Here is a 21,324-nt window from a genome sequence, read left to right on the forward strand (position 1 = left end):
ACGCGGACACCAAATAATGGTCTGTCCAAGGTAGGGCAAGAGCCGGAGATGGAGTAAGATGGTCCAAGTTAGAAAATAAGGGATCAAGCAGGTGACCCTTCTCGTGGGTCGCGCCCGAATTGGCCAAATTGAGTCCAAAAGATCTGAGATCGTCGAGCAGATCGACTCCTGTGGCATTGGCTGTGTCCTCAAGATGGATATTAAAATCGCCGAGAACAACAAAGTTGGCAGTTGAAGAGGCAAGAAGTGCAGTCATTTCCAAGAGAGAGTTAGGGAAACTACCCAACGGTCCGGGAGGGCGATAGATCAACAAGCCCACCAGAGACACTGTAGGTGACAACCGAAGGGAGAACTGTAAGCTCTCACAATCAGCCACCCCTCCATTCTGGATCTTACAGGCGAGCGTGTCTCTATAGAGAACTGCAGTTCCTCCTCCCCTCCCTTTAGGTCTATCAAGGTGGAGTATATGAAAGCCTGGGGGGAGTGCTCTGACCATATCAGGGCCAGAGCTGGGGGAGAGCCAGGTCTCCGTGAGAAATAACACATCGAGCTCGTGGTCTAGGATAAGTGAATTAATTTCAATGGCATGGCTCGGCAAAGACCGGCAGTTTAGTAAAGCCATGGAGAGAACGGATTTCACAGCCACTGAATTGTGGCCGGAGGAACACGCTCTGCACGGTAAAAATGGGCTACTCCCCATCTGTGCAAAGCTACAACTAGTAGGGTGGGGCGGACGCAAGGCGATAAGGGCGTCTCTTCCGTATTGTAACCTGGAGGTGACAGGCGTCACTGTGTGAGGCATGGTGTCAGGCCCTGGGCCCGCCTGGGCGCGGACGAGCGCAGACGGGCAGGACTCTGGCACGACTCCGGCGCAGGTCCGGCGCGTCCGCTAGTCGCGTCTGCTGCACGGAGCCGTAAGTACCTTTTATAGTCCTTGTCTATGGCCTCCCCAACCCAGCCCAAACCAAGATGGCCGCCAAAACCGGCGCCCAGCCCTCGGCATCAACACTCAGCCGAGGGTGGGACCGGAGCTGCAGGGAGGGGGGAAAAAAGAGTTTTTAAGCGCTGCTGAGCGCTGGGGGGTCTCTACACACTGCTGCAGGCTAGAAAATACAATTAGCAAGCACAGGTGTAAAAAACGAGTAAAATCACGAAAATAAGTTTAAAATTGAAAGAAAAGCAGGAGACCTCCCGGCTTCCGCCTCAGGAGGGGAAAGGTGTGTGCAAAGTCTGATATTACCGCTTTCCAAGTCTCAGGTGCCTTTTATAGTCCTTGTCTATGGCCTCCCCAACCCAGCCCAAACCAAGATGGCCGCCAAAACCGGCGCCCAGCCCTCGGCATCAACACTCAGCCGAGGGTGGGACCGGAGCTGCAGGGAGGGGGGGAAAAAAGAGTTTTTAAGCGCTGCTGAGCGCTGGGGGGTCTCTACACACTGCTGCAGGCTAGAAAATACAATTAGCAAGCACAGGTGTAAAAAACGAGTAAAATCACTAAAATTAGTTTAAAATTGAAAGAAAAGCAGGAGACCTCCCGGCTTCCGCCTCAGGAGGGAAAAGGTGTGTGCAAAGTCTGATATTACCGCTTTCCAAGTCTCAGGTGCCTTTTATAGTCCTTGTCTATGGCCTCCCCAACCCAGCCCAAACCAAGATGGCCGCCAAAACCGGCGCCCAGCCCTCGGCATCAACACTCAGCCGAGGGTGGGACCGGAGCTGCAGGGAGGGGGGAAAAAAGAGTTTTTAAGCGCTGCTGAGCGCTGGGGGGTCTCTACACACTGCTGCAGGCTAGAAAATACAATTAGCAAGCACAGGTGTAAAAAACGAGTAAAATCACGAAAATAAGTTTAAAATTGAAAGAAAAGCAGGAGACCTCCCGGCTTCCGCCTCAGGAGGGGAAAGGTGTGTGCAAAGTCTGATATTACCAACGATTATCCTTCGATCTGTACTGTTTCGAAAATCTTGTTATCCCTGCCTCTGCTATGATGACTCTCTGTACTACTACTACTAGTCTGTCTGTACTGTAGTAGCTAAGCTTGCCCAGTTGGCCACTCTTTATTTAAAAGGTTTTAAATAAAACTCAGATTCACCAGTAGCTCTAGCCATTGAGTCCAGTTCTCTGGGTCGTCCTCTTGTACTACTTCTAGTCTTATTAATCTTGAGTCTTTGTTAATCTTTAAGCTTTTTTGACAATTCCTACCAACAAATGCCCAACCAGATTTATTACTATTTTGAAGAGTGGAGAAGCGTGGCTCAGTGGTTAGAGGCGGCAGACCCGGAAGCTGAGACCCGGAAGCTGAGATCAACCGTGGACCAGAGTTCGACTCCCCGACTCGGCGGGTCTCGGGCTCAAAATTCCACGGACTCGACAATTCTCGCTCTGGTGCCTACTCAACTCACGGGGTCACACTCTGCGACTCTGGGCAATAGCTTGCTTAATCTCCACTACGGCCCCTCGCGGCGAGATGCCTGGCTTTCACCTTGTGGACACCCTGCCGGGGTTTCTCACAGGGGACTACCAGGACGGGTTCCCTAAGCAAGCGCCGGGACGCTTACAGGCAGCTGTGCGCTTTACAAGTCCAGCACATTTACATTTTTGATAGGATAGGACATACTACTATTGTTGTAGGGATTTTGAACATACAGAACTTTGCACAAGAAAATAGGATGTTGGTGATGGGAGGTTGGACCTTCCTCACACACCTCAATCAGAAGTTCAGAACCCACCACAATCCCCTGCCCAACTAGTTATAGTAGTGTCTTGTCATAACTATTAGCTCTTCGAACCCTCCCCCCAAGATACCCAACAAGTAGACAACCCAGAACATAACACACCCAACCTCTCAGTCGTGGAAGTAATGCACATGCACACCCTTCCTTTCGCTCGCTCACTCGTGTAAGTCCACACCAAATACCACCAAGTCTATTTAAGTTAAAAAAAAATATTTTGAATTGACAAGCTCTGTACGTTGTTCTATGATGCAAGCACCAACAGGAAAATCAATAACATTAAAACAATAAACATTGTTACACTTACTTACAGTTGGGAAATAAATCATGATAACTGAGCACCACCATCCCCTAGGTAGGAATGTAGTTTATATAAATTTATAAATGAAGTGAATTCTAGGGACCCCTCACCTTAGACGAACCTGGTACTGGTAGTTGTTGCATCATAAGCTCTGCAAAGCTCTGGTTCGTACAAGGGAATCTTCCATCTGTAATGAGAAAAATGGTGCGTGTTAGTATATTGCAAGCATTTCTCAGCCATGCCAAAAAGTGTAGCATTTATGGATAAGCAATATGGACTAACAGTACACCAGAACTTCATCAAAAAGTGGCTTATTAATGTTTTGGTTGACCTTGTACGCAGCGCTTAGACAGTAGCAGTATGAGGTCATGTGGGCTCAAAGGTGTCTTATACAACAAGCTGCAAGGTAACATCACATGTGCAAAAATAAAAGACACACAGGTGAAATGGTTACATGGCTCGGGCTAACTAAGCAAAGGCTAGAATGACCATAGGGACCCTATATAGTGGAGTGGTGTGGCTTACTGGTTAGAGGCGGCAGACCCGGAAGCAAAGGACGGCCCGGGACCAGGGTTCAATTCCCGACGCGGCAGGGTCGTGGACCAGGATCAGCGGACTCGATAATTCTCGCCTCGGTGCCTACTCTAACCAGGGATCACACTCTGCAACTCTGGGCATTAGCTTGCCTCATCTCCACAACGGCCCCCACATACGCCAGGGATGCCTGGTTTCACCTTGGAGATACCCAGTAGGGACCATCTCACAGGGAAAGCCAGGACGGGTTCCCCAGCGGTCTACAGCGCGGAGATACCCCATGTGGGATGATTCATGCGCTTTACAAGACATCATTACATTACATTACATTACATATAACTACTAATGTCTACTCTACTACTACCTGATTTGTACTAGTGATGTATGTTGTATACTATTAACTCATTTTTCAATCTTGCTACTGACCAATAGGGGGAGGTGTATATGACGCCTAAAAAATGTGTAGTGTTTTCTAGGTGCACTACCGACCACCATTGCCGGGGCCAGCGACGAAGGCGAAGCGGATAGAGAGGATGCGGCAGTTGCCGATGGCCCGGCAGGGGCAAACCGCCCGACATCCCTGTAAAAAAGAACCACCTCCATATTACAATGGCTGGGGGGGTCAGCGGTGGATAGAAAGACCGTCCGCCAATTTTTCGCACGGTTGACATGTTGACCGGGCGGAAAAGGGTTCAATATGGTGGCGGTGTCTGAAACACACCGCCAGCCATATAATATGCATTTTGGAATGCCTTTCCGTGGCGGCATTGCCGCCACAGAAAGGCATGTGGAGTATGCTAGGGGGTTCCGTTGGGGGGCCCCCAAGGATGGTACCTATGGTACAATGGTACACCCCTGCCTTTCAAAGCACAACGTGGCAGGCACCAAGCGGTGCCTGTCACGTTGTGCTTGGAAAAGCACAACATGTATTTATAGCATTGCGAGGGCGGTGCTTTTAGCACCACCCACCGCAATGTTAAAAATATGGGATGCGCCCGCCACTGTGGCGGGCGCATCCTAATTACCCCCACGGGACCCCCGCCTTTAAGGCGGGCGGTCCCTTTTAGCGTGATGATGTCCGTCCGCCATCCTAATGATTCCCTAAGTAAGTAAGAGTTGTGAACGTTTGAAGAGTCAAGACACCCTTTAATTGGCATTAGTAAAGGCATTAGGGGCGGGAGTATTGAGTAACCAATGGCCTCATCTATCTGTGATTTCAACTCCACTTTGAAAGTTTTATGGAGAAGACTAAAAGTCAGATCAGATCATCTGGTGTTGAACTAAAAAGTGAAAGACGGGTGGAAGGAAGGACGGGCGAGATTTAATATTTATGACTGACAGAGAGAAGGATACGTGTGATGCAAGCATGCAAATTGCAAAGGTGGCTGATAGTAAAGAATCTGATGCATGGTTGGTTGAATGCCTGAAAAAATCCTGCAAATGTTAAAGCCCAAGCAAGTAGGAGGATAGATACATACCACAAATGTTATGTACTGTGCTTTATAGTGCTACCATGCCACTATGTGTATAATTAACTTGTCTTACTGTTTTTCTAAGAGTATATTTTACAATTGTCTTGTTTTTTCTTTTTGATATACAGCTACTCCTTCCAAACCAGATCGGAAGGAGTTGGCCGCCAAGGCACGGCACCGCAAGCTGGAGGCAATCCTACTAGAATTTCGGCGGCTGGTGGTCTTGGAAGAAGAGGAGGAGGAGGCGGCAGCAGCTGAAGCCTCCTCTAGTGCCCTCCAGCGGTACGGCGCCACCGTCTGGCGGCCGCCCGCCGCCGCATTTCCATCTCTGGTGACCCCCCCTGTGGCTGCAACTGCCGTGCTCTAAAGCGCCGCGTCGCCCTACTAGAGGAGGCAGAGCGTGTCCTCCAAAGACAGTCCCACGGGACATAGGAGACCCTGTCTATTGCCACTTTTTAAATTCTTGTTTTGGTGGGTGGGAATTGGGCATAAAGGAGAGGGGTGGGTCAGGTTTTGTGTGTTTTTTTACATAGTTTATTTTTGTTAGGATTGTATTAAATCTATATTTCTACTTTACATACAATGTTCTTAATGTTTTGTAGGTGGGGTTACTGTTTTACTTCACAGTGTTTCCTTGCTGGTGCAGGTCCGCCCATAGCCAGTGTTTGATTTAAATAATTGGCTGACTGTGTAAGACACAAACAGATAGATTCGACACCACTCACTGATTGAGTTGTCCTACTAGTACTGTCAGTCTCTCTCTTCTAGTCTATGCATTCTTTAACTGGACTCAAAGGGGTGTGTGAATTGATTGAAAACATGTCCATTAATTATGCCTCCCCCAAACTTCTCTTACCTTTGCATGATGTTTAACTTAGGCACAGCGATGGCTGCATGGTGATGATGGTTTCCTTTTCCTAACATGCCATGATTGTGGTGGTGGTGGTAGTAGTAGTAGTAGACACTGGCAGGGCAGCAGCCTTTGCAAAAAAAGAAAATGAGACAGTCAGTTGCCTTTGAGAGAATGTTCGAGGAGTAATAGAATGATAGGGAGGACAGTGGCAGTGTCTCCCCGTTTCTGCTTGATGCCAGATAGCTTGCTCCAGGTCAGAGATAACGGAAAGAGTTATTTTATGCCTCTGAATTCAGGAACCTGATATTTTTAAAATCACGCTACTCACTTTATTTTAATCGCATTTACTCTGCCTCTATTGCAACAATCTGTTGACACGCTGCTTGTGTATTGGGAGTGATTTAATACTCACTTACACTCCAGAAGTCGGCGCTCGATGGTATAGCCTGCCCGCCTCGGTCCGACTCGGCAATTAGTGTCGTAGAGCGGAGGGCGGACAGGTAAGAGCCTGACTACTACCTCACTTCCACTAGGTCAATCCGGTAAGCGGTCTAGTCTCCCACAAGGAGGGGCTACTTAGGCAGCGAGGAGCTTCGCGCTGATTGCAGATAGGGAGGACAGTGGCAGTGTCTCCCCGTTTCTGCTTGATGCCAGATAGCTTGCTCCAGGTCAGAGATAACGGAAAGAGTTATTTTATGCCTCTGAATTCAGGAACCTGATATTTTTTAAATCACGCTACTCACTTTATTTTAATCGCATTTACTCTGCCTCTATTGCAACAATATGTTGACACGCTGCTTGTGTATTGGGGGTGATTTAATACTCACTTACACTCCAGAAGTCGGCGCTCGATGGTATCACTTACACTCCAGAAGTCGGCGCTCGATGGTATAGCCTGCCCGCCTCGGTCCGACTCGGCAATTAGTGCCGTAGAGCGGAGGGCGGACAGGTAAGAGCCTGACTACTACCTCACTTCCGCTAGGTCAATCCGGTTAGCGGTCTAGTCTCCCACAAGGAGGGGCTACTTAGGCAGCGAGGAGCTGCGCGCTGATTGCAGATAGGGAGGACAGTGGCAGTGTCTCCCCATTTCTGCTTGATGCCAGATAGCTTGCTCCAGGTCAGAGATAACGGAAAGAGTTATTTTATGCCTCTGAATTCAGGAACCTGATATTTTTAAAATCACGCTACTCACTTTATTTTAATCGCATTTACTCTGCCTCTATTGCAACAATCTGTTGACACGCTGCTTGTGTATTGGGGGTGATTTAATACTCACTTACACTCCAGAAGTCGGCGCTCGATGGTATAGCCTGCCCGCCTCGGTCCGACTCGGCAATTAGTGCCGTAGAGCGGAGGGCGGACAGGTAAGAGCCTGACTACTACCTCACTTCCGCTAGGTCAATCCGGTTAGCGGTCTAGTCTCCCACAAGGAGGGGCTACTTATCCCTCTCGTCACCTCGAGCGCGCAGTGGTCGCGCGCAGGGGAGCGCCAGAGGACGCGCCTGAGACAAGCCAGAGAGAAGCCCGTCTGTGCCCGTCCGTGACTGGACGGGACATGGGGCCATGGGCTCTGTCTCAAAGGATACGGACGCCACTATGCGCCATAGTATTAGGTATTCCTCCCAGGCACTTCAAGACCTACAGCCACTCCCTCGGGTAGGTTGCGCTATGCGTTCATCACTATATCCTGAAGGTCCTTTCTCCTGCTTTCACTGCTGCTTCCAGGCTACTATAGATACTGGTAGTACCACTATGGGAAATATGGCACCTATAAGACCCTGTCCTTCTATCTCTCCCCATATTCTCTCCCCTAGTCTTAACACTGAGGAGATTGTGCCTGTGAACAGCTTAAAAAGCTTTCTTTTAAACATTCGTTCCCTACCAAAGCACTATCTTGCTTTCTGGGATCTTGTCAATACAGTTAACCCAGATGTCTGTTTTCTTACAGAAACTTGGTTAAAGCCCCACACAGTCCCAGCCATCACGTTAGGGGTCCCTGCAGGATATAGGATGCTCAAACTCGATCGTCCTGTCAAAACTGGAGGAGGTATCGCTATTGTTTATAAGGAGGAGGGTATGAAAATCTCCCTTTTAGAACAAAGGAGTTGTCCTATGATGGAAGTCATGGTTTTTAAGATGATTTTCTCCTCAAAAACCCACTGGACCGGGGCATTAGTGTATCGCCCCCCAGGGTCAAGTGTGGGTTTCTCTATTTCCCTTGTGGAATTCCTGGCCCCTTACCTAAAAGCCAAAAATGATTTTATTCTCCTTGGAGATTTTAATATCCATGCGGATCTCCCTAACCATCCTGATACTGCACTATTATTATCTGACCTTGCAATATTAGGGCTAGAGATCCAAAATAATGATCCCACACACGTGGGTGGACACATTTTGGATCTAATTTTTACTAACTGCCTGAAAATCAAATATAGGTCTACATCTCAAGTTTGCTGGACTGACCACTACATGGTGGAATTCTTCATCTGTGGCTTCGTCCCTCCACACCAGAAGTTTCTTCCTGCTGCTTTGCGAAGATCTTGGCGCAGGGTAACATTGGACGAACTTCAGAGGATATGGAGGGAACCCATTCTTACAGAGATAGATGATGTTGAGTCTAGCTTAGCAAAGTATAATGCAGCTCTTTTAGAAGCCATAGACCGATTGGCGCCACTGAAGCCTTGTAAACAGCTCTCAGTAACCAAACAAGAGATATGGTATACTGAAGAACTTAGAGGAGAGAAGCAGAAGTGCCGAAAGCTCGAAAAAGCTTGGAGGAAATCACACAGGGATACGAACAAAAAAGAGTATACTGAGGCTCTGGCCTCTTATCATAAACACTTAAGGATGGCCAGATGGAGTTGTCTTGCTTCACAGTTAGAGGAAGCAGGTAATACCCCTAGAGAGCTCTATAAGATTCTACAGTCCTTCATAAAACCCATGGCCTGCGAGAGCCCGGATGAGTTTACTCAAACCCTGTGCGATGAAATATCTCTATTCTTCGAGAATAAAATTGAGCTCATATATGAAAAGATCAAGCAGACAGAAACTGCTGGGAGGGATATCATCAGTTCCTCCCTGATATCACCCGCTCCTTCTGGTCCTCCTATGCCTCTTATGTGCGCCAATATCTCACTCCTTGAATTTCCTGAGATTACTCTCTCTGAAGTCTCTTCCTTGGCTGGTCTAATTAAAACAGGGTCTCCTTCTGACCTTTTGCCAGCTAAGATGATGGGCTCATTAGGTAACCTGCTTATACCAGGAATTCAAACTGTGATCAATCTCTCTCTTAGAGATGGACATGTGCCGGGTGAATGGAAAAGAGCGGTGGTGAACCCTATTCATAAGAACACAGCCTTGCCATGGTCGGACCTCTCCAACCTTCGTCCTATTTCCCTTCTTCCCCACATCAGTAAGATGACCGAGAAACATGTGAATACCTATCTATCTAAGTTTATCGAGGCAACAGGTGGTCTGGACCATTCACAATCTGGGTTCAGACCTAACCACAGCACTGAGTCGGCCCTCCTCTCCGTGACCAATACCATCAGGATGGCACAGGATAGAGGAGGCTCCATGATCTTGGTGCTGTTGGATTTATCCGCTGCCTTCGATACGGTTTCACATGATATTCTTCTCGGTCATCTGCAGAAGGTGGGAATAGGCGGTTCGGCTCTGGCCTGGCTGAAAAGTTTTCTCTTGGGTCGATCACAAACCTTCAAGCTGGGCTCCCATTACTCTATCTTTAGGGAGCTCACTAAGGGGGTCCCTCAGGGCTCATGCCTAAGCCCCACATTATTCAATGTGTATGTGGCCCCCTTGGCGGATATTGTAAGAGAATATGGGTTCACCCCAGTATCGTATGCTGACGATACCCAGCTTCTGTTTCCCTTCCATACCATGACTCCGGCAATTAAACATGCATTTGCCACTGGTATGAGAGCAGTATCCGATTGGATGACCTCCAATTGCTTACAATGCAATGTGAGCAAGACGGAGGTCGTGCTATTTGGAGAGGCCCCCCTCCTGTGGTCACCTGAGTGGTGGCCTACGGATCTAGGAGCTGCTCCCTGCCCTAAGCAGATCGTGAAAAATCTGGGAGTACGGTTTGATCAAGCATTACTATTAAAGGAACATGTGAACCTGGTGGCCGGAACCTGCTTCAGGACCATTGGGCTCCTGAGGCGTGTGTTCCCATTCTTGGACGATTGTCATAGGAAAACATTGGTTCAGACTTTGATCATCAGTAGGCTGGACTACTGCAATGGACTGCTCCTCTCAGTCAACGAGGAGCAACTTAGTCGTTTGCAGGTAGTCCAGAATACTGCCGCCAGACTAGTTCTTGACGCTCCCAATAGGTCCCCGTCACGCCCTCTTCTTCATAAGCTCCACTGGCTACCCATCCGCCAGAGAATTGAGTTTAAAATCTGTTGTACAATACACAGATGTCTCTGTGGATCTGGCCCCAAATATCTGGCTGAATTATTCCAACCATATGTGCCGACTCGCTCTTTGCGGTCTAGCAATCTATCATTGCTGCAGATTCCACGGATTAAGAAGGCAAAACAAGGAGGTCATGCATTGTCCTACAAGGGCCCCACTCTCTGGATCAATCTGCCCCTTACCTTAAGACAAACTACCAATCTACATGCCTTTAAGAAATCCTTGAAGACCTATCTGTTTCCGGCTATGTAATACCCTGGGCTCTCATGACTATGGTTTTTGATCTGGCGTCTTGGAAGATCGAAAGCGCGGAGATACCTCTGGTCGATTCCAGCGCTATATAAGAAATACAATAAATAAATAAATAAATAAATAAATGAAGTACAGTACAGAACTTACAGAGCAACAATAATATGCAAAAATATTTTACAACAAAACATAACGGTGGTGGGGATAGCCTACTAGACAGAGCTACAAACTATAGTTGTGTCGAGTCACTTGACTAGGCCTACAGCGTAACAGTTAGTGCTGTGTATGAGGATGAGGATGACAACAAATCCAATCAATGCCGGCAATTAATGCGGAGGTATATGTTCCTTTGTTAAATAAAAATCACCTCTAAAATATACTGCTCATGGGTGGGCAAGCAGAAGAAGATCATCGCTCTGCCTTGAAATTGAAGTACTGTTGCTTTTGCCACATCCGTCCCAGCAAGTGTGTGATTAATTATTGGTGTACATTTAATTTAGGTACACCTCAATAAGTCACACAGCCCGGGGGAAGAGGGTTAGGGTTTGTTGAATGGATGGGAAGGGGGGTTTGGGAAAAGGTTTGAAAATGAAAAACAGTACACATGGACAAACAACAAAACACAATCTCTGTAGACTACCTTATCCATATCAATATGTTAAGGGAAAAAAAGGAAATGCATGCATGATGATGATTGATAAGGAGACCCGGATTACATACAGTTCTTGTTCAGTTGTTCTGGGCTTATTTTTACAGATAGCAAATAACAATTTTAAATATTGGTAGGGATGAATCCTAAACAGAGAGCAAACCTAATGATAATAATAGCAACAAGAAGAACACGCTGTTGTAAAGACTGTAGACAAAAAAATGAATCAAATTATTTAAAAGATAATGAAAGTTGATACTGTTACTGTGTTATCCCGGTCAAAAATGTGGATTTGCATCTCGGCATTCATCTTGGTCCTCTCGTACATCAATCTTGGGTGTCACCAGTCGCCACTGCCTGCAAGGCAAATGTAGATTTATTGGTAAGGTAAGTGTGCATTGTAATGTTTTCCCAAGTATAGCGCAAGGCCCGGCCTGTAATTGTAGATGGAAAAACAAAAGGGATATTGAGAAACAAAGATGAAAGAAATGCACAAGTTATGGTGTAGTGCAACAAGAACACTTTCCGAGGCAGCATGAATGCATCATCTCTACTCTAGTCTGTTTCCAGCATTGACATTCAACAACAACAGGACAGAGCAGGCCCACAGTGACGGCACGTCGCTTAGCACATCCTCCGTTTAGAGTACTTTTTTTTAAAGAGTTGGACAAAACACATATCCAGCAACATAGCATTTTACAATTTAAGTGAGTAAATCAATGCACCGCAATCATCCTACCGCTACACTTGACTCCACTTCTACACAGACATTTAGGTCTGCTTTGGTTGTTGTTGATGTGTTTACCTTTTATGCCACTAATGAAACGTCCTCCTGACTTGTTATTCTTCCATCAATCATCTCTGATACTTGTACTGACTGACTGTGAAGATCGGCCTGCAGTAGAAGTACATTTTTGTTATTACAAAACAAGAGTAAAAATATTGTTGACATGAGTCACTCTTTAGTGTGTACAGTAAGACTACTAGTACACTTTGACTTCACTTCATGCACAAGAAACAAACAACAAAAACACAAACACCAATCGCTCAGAGTCAGGTGTCCAATGCATGACATTCATTTTCATTACCTGTTCCTTCTCATCTCAAGTTAATGGCCCGTCTTTTTTGCCATCATCAGCATGGACGGTGCTGTTGTCATACTCAGTGTGCAGATTGAGTCCCCTTCCTGTATTCAATCAAAAGCAATGTATCAAGCAGCAGTAGAAGTACAAATTTCTTATTAAAAATAGTTGCATGAAGGGGAAAATTGCCTTGAGTTACGTTTAGTGTGTGCTGTAGAAAGATGATTAGTGCACAATGAAATAAGTTCATGCACAACAAAGAACAACAGAATCACTCAGTCTGCATCCAATGCATGGCATCAATCATTCATTAACTGTTCCATCTCATTTTCAGTTATTGGGCAGTCTCTCTCGGCTCTGAAAGGAGGATAGCTATAGTAGTCATCATGTTCCACTTCTTTTGGCGGGACTAGGAAAGATTTAATTTGTTTTTCTATTTTGCATCATCCAATCATCATCTGTCTTGAGGGCAATGGATTTAGGGAGATTCAGGAGGATGGAGCGGAGGAGCTGGATTCGGAGGACTGTACTGTGAAATGAAGACACCTGAAACTTGTATATTGAAATAAGAAGAGTAGAAGACAGTGGTGATGGATGTGTTGTGATTCAAAGTTTGTAACCGGAAAGACAGACACACAAATAAAGGAAAATAAGGGAGGAAGACAGTAACTGCAAGCCTAATTGTCAGGGAAGTATAGCTCGTCCTCAAACTCTGGGGGCTCAACCAGTAGTAAGTAATCATGTGACACACTACTTCCGTCACCTGAGCCGCTGTCCTCATCTTCCTCCCTTGTTTCATGTATTGTGTAATTCGGTGGTATAAAGTGCTGATTCATTTTGATCATTGTTAACCTCGCCACGTTTTTGGGCAAGAGACTGGTCCTTCTCACTGTTACAATGGAATCAGCAGCACTGAAAACACGTTCAGAAGAGACACTTACGACAGGGCAAGCCAGATAGCTTATCGCCAGCCTGCTGAGCAGTGGCCATTCAGCCCATTTCCTATACCAATACTGCAATGGGTTTTGATCAATGCACACCTCTGTTGGGTTGTCCAGATAGGCCTGGACCATCCGCTCAATGTTCAGGGGTGATGCTGCTAACCTTTGTTCGGGCTCTTTTCTCTGTGTATCAGCACTGCGCTTAATACCAATGCCTAACTGTAAATACCAACCGTGCAACGATTCTACTGGGCCTAATGATGCAGTTGTTGTTCTGTTGTTGATAGTGATGGTGAGTGTTGTAAGCCAAACGCACTGCCCTCAGCCTCTGAAGTTGCACTTGATGCCGCATGCCCTGCTGCAGTACTTCTTGTGGGTTGATCTAGCGGACTTTTAATTAGCAGCCGTTCATTTTCCAGCTTACTCGCTGCCTCAGCTATCTAAGTTTTGTAGCGGGCAACATCCATCTCTGAAAAAGGAATTAATGTCTTCAGTGCTTGCCAGTGGATCCAGAATTGTGGCAGAAATGTAATGTTCTTGTGACAAAATCTTATTTTGCACCCTTGAATTATCAGCTAAGCGACGTGCTGAGCTCTCCACTAAGTCATAGGCTTTTCCTCTACACCTTTGTATGACACCTTCTTGAGCTCATCCTCTAGCATTTGCAATAATGGGATAGCTTGGCCCATTATACAGTCCTCCTTGCTGACTTCACGTGTGAAGACCTCTAAAGGACGAAGAATGTCAGTCAGGCATTTACCTAGGCACCATTGGTCCATCTGAAGGATCATGCCTTTCACAGTAGCATCCAGTCTTTGCATGACATATTCATTGAGTGGCCTGTACTGCTCAAACAGGCGATCAAGTATGTAATACGTTAAGTTCCAACGTGTTGCCACCTTCTTGATGAGTGCTTTGACTGGCATGTTATATTCACATCGAATGATCCTCAGCTGCTTCCGAGCTTTAAAAGAATGGCTGAAATTAGTGCATATTCTTTGGTAGATGGCCAGTAAGTTGCTGAATATGGGTTCTTTTTTCAGAAAGTCTTGAACTATAATGTTTATGAAGTGCGTCAAACACGGAACCCTGAAATAGGAACCAAGCTCCATGGCCTTAAGTACATTACTGCCATTATCTGTGGCAACAAAACCAATACTAAGCCCTCTTGGGCGCAGCCATTCAAAAACCTTGCTGCGAAACTCTTCCAAAATGTTTACAGCGAGATTTCTCCATGGCGAACATGGCTACAGTTGCATATTTCCGAGTAGCTTTAAAAATCTCAATGTGTGCAGTGATGCCCATGTAATCTGTGGCTTGGCAACTGGTCCACATGGCTATTGTCAGGTGGATATTGTGAACAGCACTCTTCTGCAAAGCTTGTCCAACCAATTCCAGCACATGATGATGTAGTGCCGGAACAGTAATTCTTGTGAAATAGGACCGGCTGGGAACCTTCCTCTTAGGGCAGATGGCTGACACAAATTCAAGGAAACCCACCCCTTCCACAAATGAAAAAGGGAGAAGGTCCAGTGCTAACATTTTAGCAAGCTTCGCATTGTACAACCGTGCCGTTGGGTGGTTGCGTTTTAACTGCCTCCAACCTAAGCATGCTCTCAATGGTAGGCTGGATTACTTTCCTTTGTGGTGCTGTTGTTTTCATTAACCCACTTAGGCTCAACGACGCAGTTTGTCTCATTGCAGTACTCGGTCGCCTTGGTGTCTCAGCCTGACTCTGAGTATGGCTCTCACTGCGGTGCCACTCAGATGTTACTGATGAGGCTATGGGTGGTACCACTACACTACTGGGGACAGTGCTAGAAATGCCTCCCTCTTCTTCACCTTCCACCGCAATAATATCGTCCCCTGATTCTTCATGCTCAACTTCAATGGGTTGAGTTGTTTTACTTTGTTTTAGGTGACGTAGGTGATTCTCCCACATGATAGTGTGGTGTATTCTGAGATGACTTGCTTGGCCTCCGGTACCATAGTTTGTACCAAGCTTACCCCGCCGAACACCTTGTCGACAAATTGAGCATATAGCAACGTTCTCCTCCTTGGAGAAAAGAAGTCCCAAACTGGGGAGGAGAACTTTCTGGCACTGCTGGATGTGCCACTTTCAATACCAGATGAACTGGAGGCTGTGCTTGGAATGTGACTCTGTGCAGCTACACTGTGACTTTTACTACCACTACCTCCTACTGAGATGGTTGAGCTGTATGTAGGTCCCTGTCGGGCCTTTGGAAAATATGGCAGCTGTAGGTCGTGGTGGTGTAACCTGTGTTGGTGGTAACCGTGCTACATCCCGCTCAGTAGCACCCTTTCTGGATATGGTGAGAATGTTGGTCTCCATCACCTTTGGCGCGGGAGCGATGTGCGTGATGACTGACTCGTCTTCATCAACATCATCCCCCTCTTCTACATCTACCTCCATAACTCTAAATCATTGTCTTGTGGCGTGCATCACTCTCAGACTGAGCTGGTGGCTGCCAAGTGGCATCACGATCATCAGAAGCGGGCTTGAAGAAGAAGATGATGGACTAAACCTCCTTTTCTTTGCTGGTGGTCTGGAAGACAATAAATCTTCCGAAACAGTGGTTTGCTCCACTTTGTCTGCAGGAAGCTCGATTTCCTGAAAATGCCCCTACTTCAGGAGCAACGACTACTATTGTGGGCTGTTCTTGCTGTTCTGCTGTTCTTGTGGCTGCTGCTGTTCTTGCTAAGCATGGGCTGAAAATTCGTTCCGCTCGCGGAATTTGCGGATTTTCCTCCATTTTGCAATACGCGACTCTCGCGAAATCACGGTAAAATCCACGAATCAGCGGCGACGAATTTTCAGCCAAGCACTTACAGGGTTACAGCAGTAGGTGCAAAAGTTTAAGCTAATTTTTTGTAACCTTTTACAAAAGGGTTACAAAGAAATTAACTTCAACTTGGGCACCTGCTGCTGTAAGCCTGTAAGTGCTTCCTGGCGCCTCGTTGCCTACTTGCAACTATTCTCTGACCCTGCTCTGACCCTTGAAGCAGGGTCAGAGAATAGTTACAAGTAGGCAATGAGGCGCCTGTCACAAAAATTAAACCTCAACAGGAAGCACTGACAGATATAAAAACAAGCATTTGCAATGCTATAGGTCTCGCATTAGGAAAGTTTGAGCTATTGGTCTTGTAAATGACAATTTTTTTTATTTATGTGTTGGTTTTGAAAATAGCTAAATTAATAGCTTTGTCATTTACAATGTCAATAGTTATAACTTTCGCAAATGTGACACCTATAGCATTTGTAATGCAACATGTTTTGTATTTACGTGACTTAGCTGTATTGATATTACAAATTACAATGGCTTTTAATTTTTTTAAATAAGTAATACTTAAATAAAAGTGATTTTAATGTATAATGGCAATAGCTTAAACTTTTGTAAATAACTTTTGTGAAGATTATGTTCAGTGTATTTTATTGTGACGAAAATCCTAGAACAGAAGTGAAATATTAACATCTTTTTGTGACATTTGTAATAAAGTTTGAAACATTGAGAAAACATATTTGAACCAGTTGTTGTTGAATGGTTGCGCAGATTGATGCTGGGGTGGTGCTGAGTGGTGCTGTGGTGGTGCTGAGTGATAATGTGGTGGTGCTGAGTGGTGCTGTGGTGGTGCTGAGTGATAATGTGGTGGTGCTGAGTGATGCTGTGGTGGTGCTGATTGGTGCTGAGTGATGCTGTGGTGGTGCTGAGTTATGCTGTGGTGGTGCTGAGTGATGCTGTGGTGGTGCTAAGTGGTGCTGTGGTGGTGCTGAGTGATAATGTGGTGGTGCTGAGTGATGCTGTGGTGGCGCTGAGTGGTGCTGTAGTGGTGCTGATTGGTGCTGAGTGATGCTGTGGTGGTGCTGAGTGATGCTGTGGTGGTGCTGAGTGATGCTGTGGTGGTGCTAAGTGGTGCTGTGGTGGTGCTGAGTGATAATGTGGTGGTGCTGAGTGATGCTGTGGTGGTGCTGAGTGATGCTGTGGTGGCGCTGAGTGGTGCTGTGGTGGTGCTGATTGGTGCTGAGTGATGCTGTGGTGGTGCTGAGTGATGCTGAGTGGTGCTGTGGTGGTGCTGAGTGGTGCTGTGGTGGTGCTGAGTGATAATGTGGTGGCGCTGAGTGATGCTGTGGTGGCGCTAAATGATGCTGTGGTGGCGCTGAGTGGTGCTGTGGTGGTGCTGAGTGATAATGTGGTGGTGCTGAGTGATAATGTGGTGGTGCTGAGTGATTCTGGGGTAGCGCTGAGTGATGATGTGGTGATGCAGAGGGCAGAAAGGCACAAAAAGCAGTCTAACAAAGGGCAGAAGGGCAGAAAAACAAGTGAAAAACGAGTCTAACAGACGGCAGAAGGGCACAAAAAAACTGTCTAACAGAGGACAGAAGGGCCGTAAAACAAGGGAAAACAAGTCTAACAGAGGGCAGAAGGGCACAAAAAACTAGTCTAACGGGGCAGAAAGGCACAAAAACAAGTCTAACAGAGGGCAGAAGGGCACAAAAAACAAGTCTAACAGAGGGCAGAAGGGCAGAAAAACAAGGGAATAACAGAGGGCAGAATGGCACAAAAAACAAGTCTAACAGAGGGCAGAAGGGCAGAAAAACAAGGGAAAAATTAGTCTAACAGAGGGCAGAAGGGCACAAACAACGAGTCTAACAGTGGGCAGAAGGGCAGAAAAACAAGGGAAAAACGAGTCTAACAGAGGGCAGAAGGGCAGAAAAACAAGGGAAAAACGAGTATAACAGAGGGCAGAAGGGCACAAAAAATGAGTCTAACAGGGGGCAGAATGAATCCCGCCCTGCGTGTTTGTCCACGAAGATTCCACCTTTTTGTGCAATACATCTACTCAACTGGAGTACTTTCTACTGTCTAATCAGTAAGTGCTCCCTCGTTGGCTAAATGTATTGGGGCAGATTTACAATAACTGACGCATCCCCATGGATGCGCCAGTTATTGTGCGCTGCAGCTCGGCCACCCATGGTGCGCCGCATTTACAATGCGGCGCACCATGTGGCAAAAATGGCACAGATGCGTCACGGATCTGTGCCGTAAAAGCAGCGCAATGCTGGAGCTGCGTCGCGCGTGGGACGCAGCTCCAGCAATGCTCTGGGGGGCCCTATCTCCCCAATGCACGCGCAGGGTTTTGACGCAGCATTGGCCTAAAAGTGACTGAGTGAAATCTTGTAGATTTCACTCAGCCACTTTTAGGAGGCGTTCCTGGGCAGGAACGCCCTCCCCTGCGCCGGAACGCCTCCTGATGGCGCAGGGCTTTACAATGTGACGCATCTCTCAGATGCGTCACGTTGTTAATACCCAGCACCGTGGCGCATCTTTTGTGCTGCCGCTGCGTCACAAAAGGTCTCGGTAGAGGGTGGCAGTGGTGAACCAGGGGGTGGCAGTGATGAACCAGAGGGTGACAGTGATGAACCAGAGGGTGGCAGGGGTGAACCAGAGGGTGACAGTGCTGAACCAGAGGGTGGCAGTGATGAACCAGATGGTGGCAGGGGTGAACCAGAGGGTGGCAGTGGTGAACCAGAGGGTGGCAGTGGTGAACTAGAGGGTGGCAGTGGTGAACCAGAGAGTGGCAGTGGTGAACCAGAGGGTGGCAGCGCTGAACCAGAGGGTGACAGTGGTTAACCAGAGGGTGGCAGTGGTGAACCAGAGGTGCTGTGATGAACCAGAGGGTGGCAGTCGTGAACCAGAGGGTGGCAGTGGTGAACCAGAGGGTGACAGTGCTGTACCAGAGGGTGGCAGGGGTGAACCACAGGGTGCTGTGATGAACCAGAGGGTGGCAGTGGTGAACCAGAGGGTGGCAGGGGTGAACCAGAGGGTGGCAGGGGTGAACCAGAGGGTGGCAGTTCTGAACCAGAGGGTGACAGTGGTTAACCAGAGGGTGGCAGTGGTGAACCAGAGGTGCTGTGATGAACCAGAGGGTGGCAGTCGTGAACCAGAGGGTGGCAGTGGTGAACCAGAGGGTGACAGTGCTGTACCAGAGGGTGGCAGGGGTGAACCAGAGGTGCTGTGATGAACCAGAGGGTGGCAGTCGTGAACCAGAGGGTGGCAGTGGTGGACCAGAGGGTGACAGTGCTGTACCAGAGGGTGGCAGGGGTGAACCGGAGGGTGCTGTGATGAACCAGAGGGTGGCAGTGGTGAACCAGAGGGTGGCAGGGGTGAACCAGAGGGTGGCAGTGGTGAACCAGAGGGTGGCAGTGCTGAGCCAGAGGGTGACGGTGGTTAACCAAAGGGTGGCAGTGGTGAACCAGAGGTGCTGTGATGAACCAGAGGGTGGCAGTCGTGAACCAGAGGGTGGCAGTGGTGAACCAGAGGGTGACAGTGCTGAACCAGAGGGTGGCAGGGGTGAACCAGAGAGTGGCAGTGCTGAACCAGAGGGTGGCAGTGGTGAACCAGAGGGTGGCACTGATGAACCAGAGGGTGGCAGTGGTGAACCAGAGGGTGCTGTGCCCATACACGACCGCATGGGTAACTTCGCAATGCAAGCGGCCCGCAAACACGCAAAAAGCCCCGCGAACACGCAAAAAACCCAGTGAACACGCAAAAAAACAAGAATCCGCAAATTCGCACGAATTCGCAGATTTTGCGGATTGCGAATTTGATTTCGTGCAAATTAGCGGAACGCGAATTCGCAAATTTCGCCCATACTTAGTTCTTGCAGCTGCTGCTGTTCTTGCAGCTGCTGCTGGTGTTGTTGCGGCTGTTGCTGTTGTTGTGGATGCACACTTATCTGATGAGTTACCCCCTCCATGGGACTGAAACTGCCCTGGTCGCAGCGACGGAGGAGTCCAGGGGGATCCAAGACAATGGAGGCTCCGCAGCCATCATCCTCCTTGACCTAAGTGCCGCCTTCGACACTCTGAGCCATAGCATCCTACTGCACCGACTTAGAAGGAAGGAAATTTCAGGAACGGCAATCACCTGGTTTAATGTCCATGCACTAAATGATGTCTAAATTCAACAGACCACACAGAAACACTTGTTTAATGCAGCTCTGGCTACCTGCTCTCAGCCTACTGGATGAAAGCAGGCCTGTTGGCAGAAAAGGCCAGACAAGCTTGCAGGCCTAGACTTCTAAATGGCCACCAGCCACAAGGCCAGGCCCAACAACAGAAAGCTCACCCCAAAAAACGCATTTCCCAACTCAATCTATGCCATCCAGGCCCTAAATGATGCTTGAAAATGAAATACATTAAAAAAACACCATAGAAACAGTTGCTTCATCATGCACACACCCATGAGGCCATTACTAGCTCTGGGCCTACTACGGACTACTACTACCCACAACATTTATTTAAAAAAGGAATGATAGTTACCAAAGTTAAATTGTAGTTGCAACAACTTCAATGCCCCCAATCAAACGGACACAACAACCACTTACGACGTGTTCGCGTCCTCACGCTCTCACTCGTGGTGGAGAATGACGTGTTCGAGATCTCATTCTCTTGTGGTTCATGATCGCGAGACGAATGACGTGATCGCGGGCGCTAACTCTCATGAGATAGCGCAAACGGCTACCAACATGGCAACATCTCGTGGAGCACGCGACCGCATCGGGAAAACTTGTCAGCGAACGCGGGGATCCAGGTAAGGCAATCGCGCGCGCGAGAAGGTATTTTTACAGCGCGGGCATAAAAAAACATTCCGGTACGCTGCGGATTGCAGAAACTTTGGCATTTTCGCGGTCTCCGTGGAAGGCGAAAATTTCAAATTATCGCAATTTCCGCGAGCGGAATGGAATTTGATGCCCACCCCTAACTAAGACCTGAGGGGCCACTAGAAATACTATGATAATAAACCACTTTTATATATATTTTAAAAGATAAATGACACATTTAGTTACACGTCGATCGTCTCTGATTCCTTTTAATTTTTATTAAATTAATTGGCACTGAGTGTTGGCATTAATAAAGCACAACTTGTTTTTTTAACCAATTGCTGTAGTTTTGCGACTTTCCTTCACTTTATACTTCCTAGAACACATCTCACTGCGCTGTGAGTCAACTGATAAACATTGCGCACCTCTCTCCTTCAATGTTTCCTCCCATCC

This window comes from Lissotriton helveticus, chromosome 5_1, assembly GCF_964261635.1.
Source record: "Lissotriton helveticus chromosome 5_1, aLisHel1.1, whole genome shotgun sequence".
Lineage (NCBI taxonomy): Eukaryota > Metazoa > Chordata > Amphibia > Caudata > Salamandridae > Lissotriton > Lissotriton helveticus.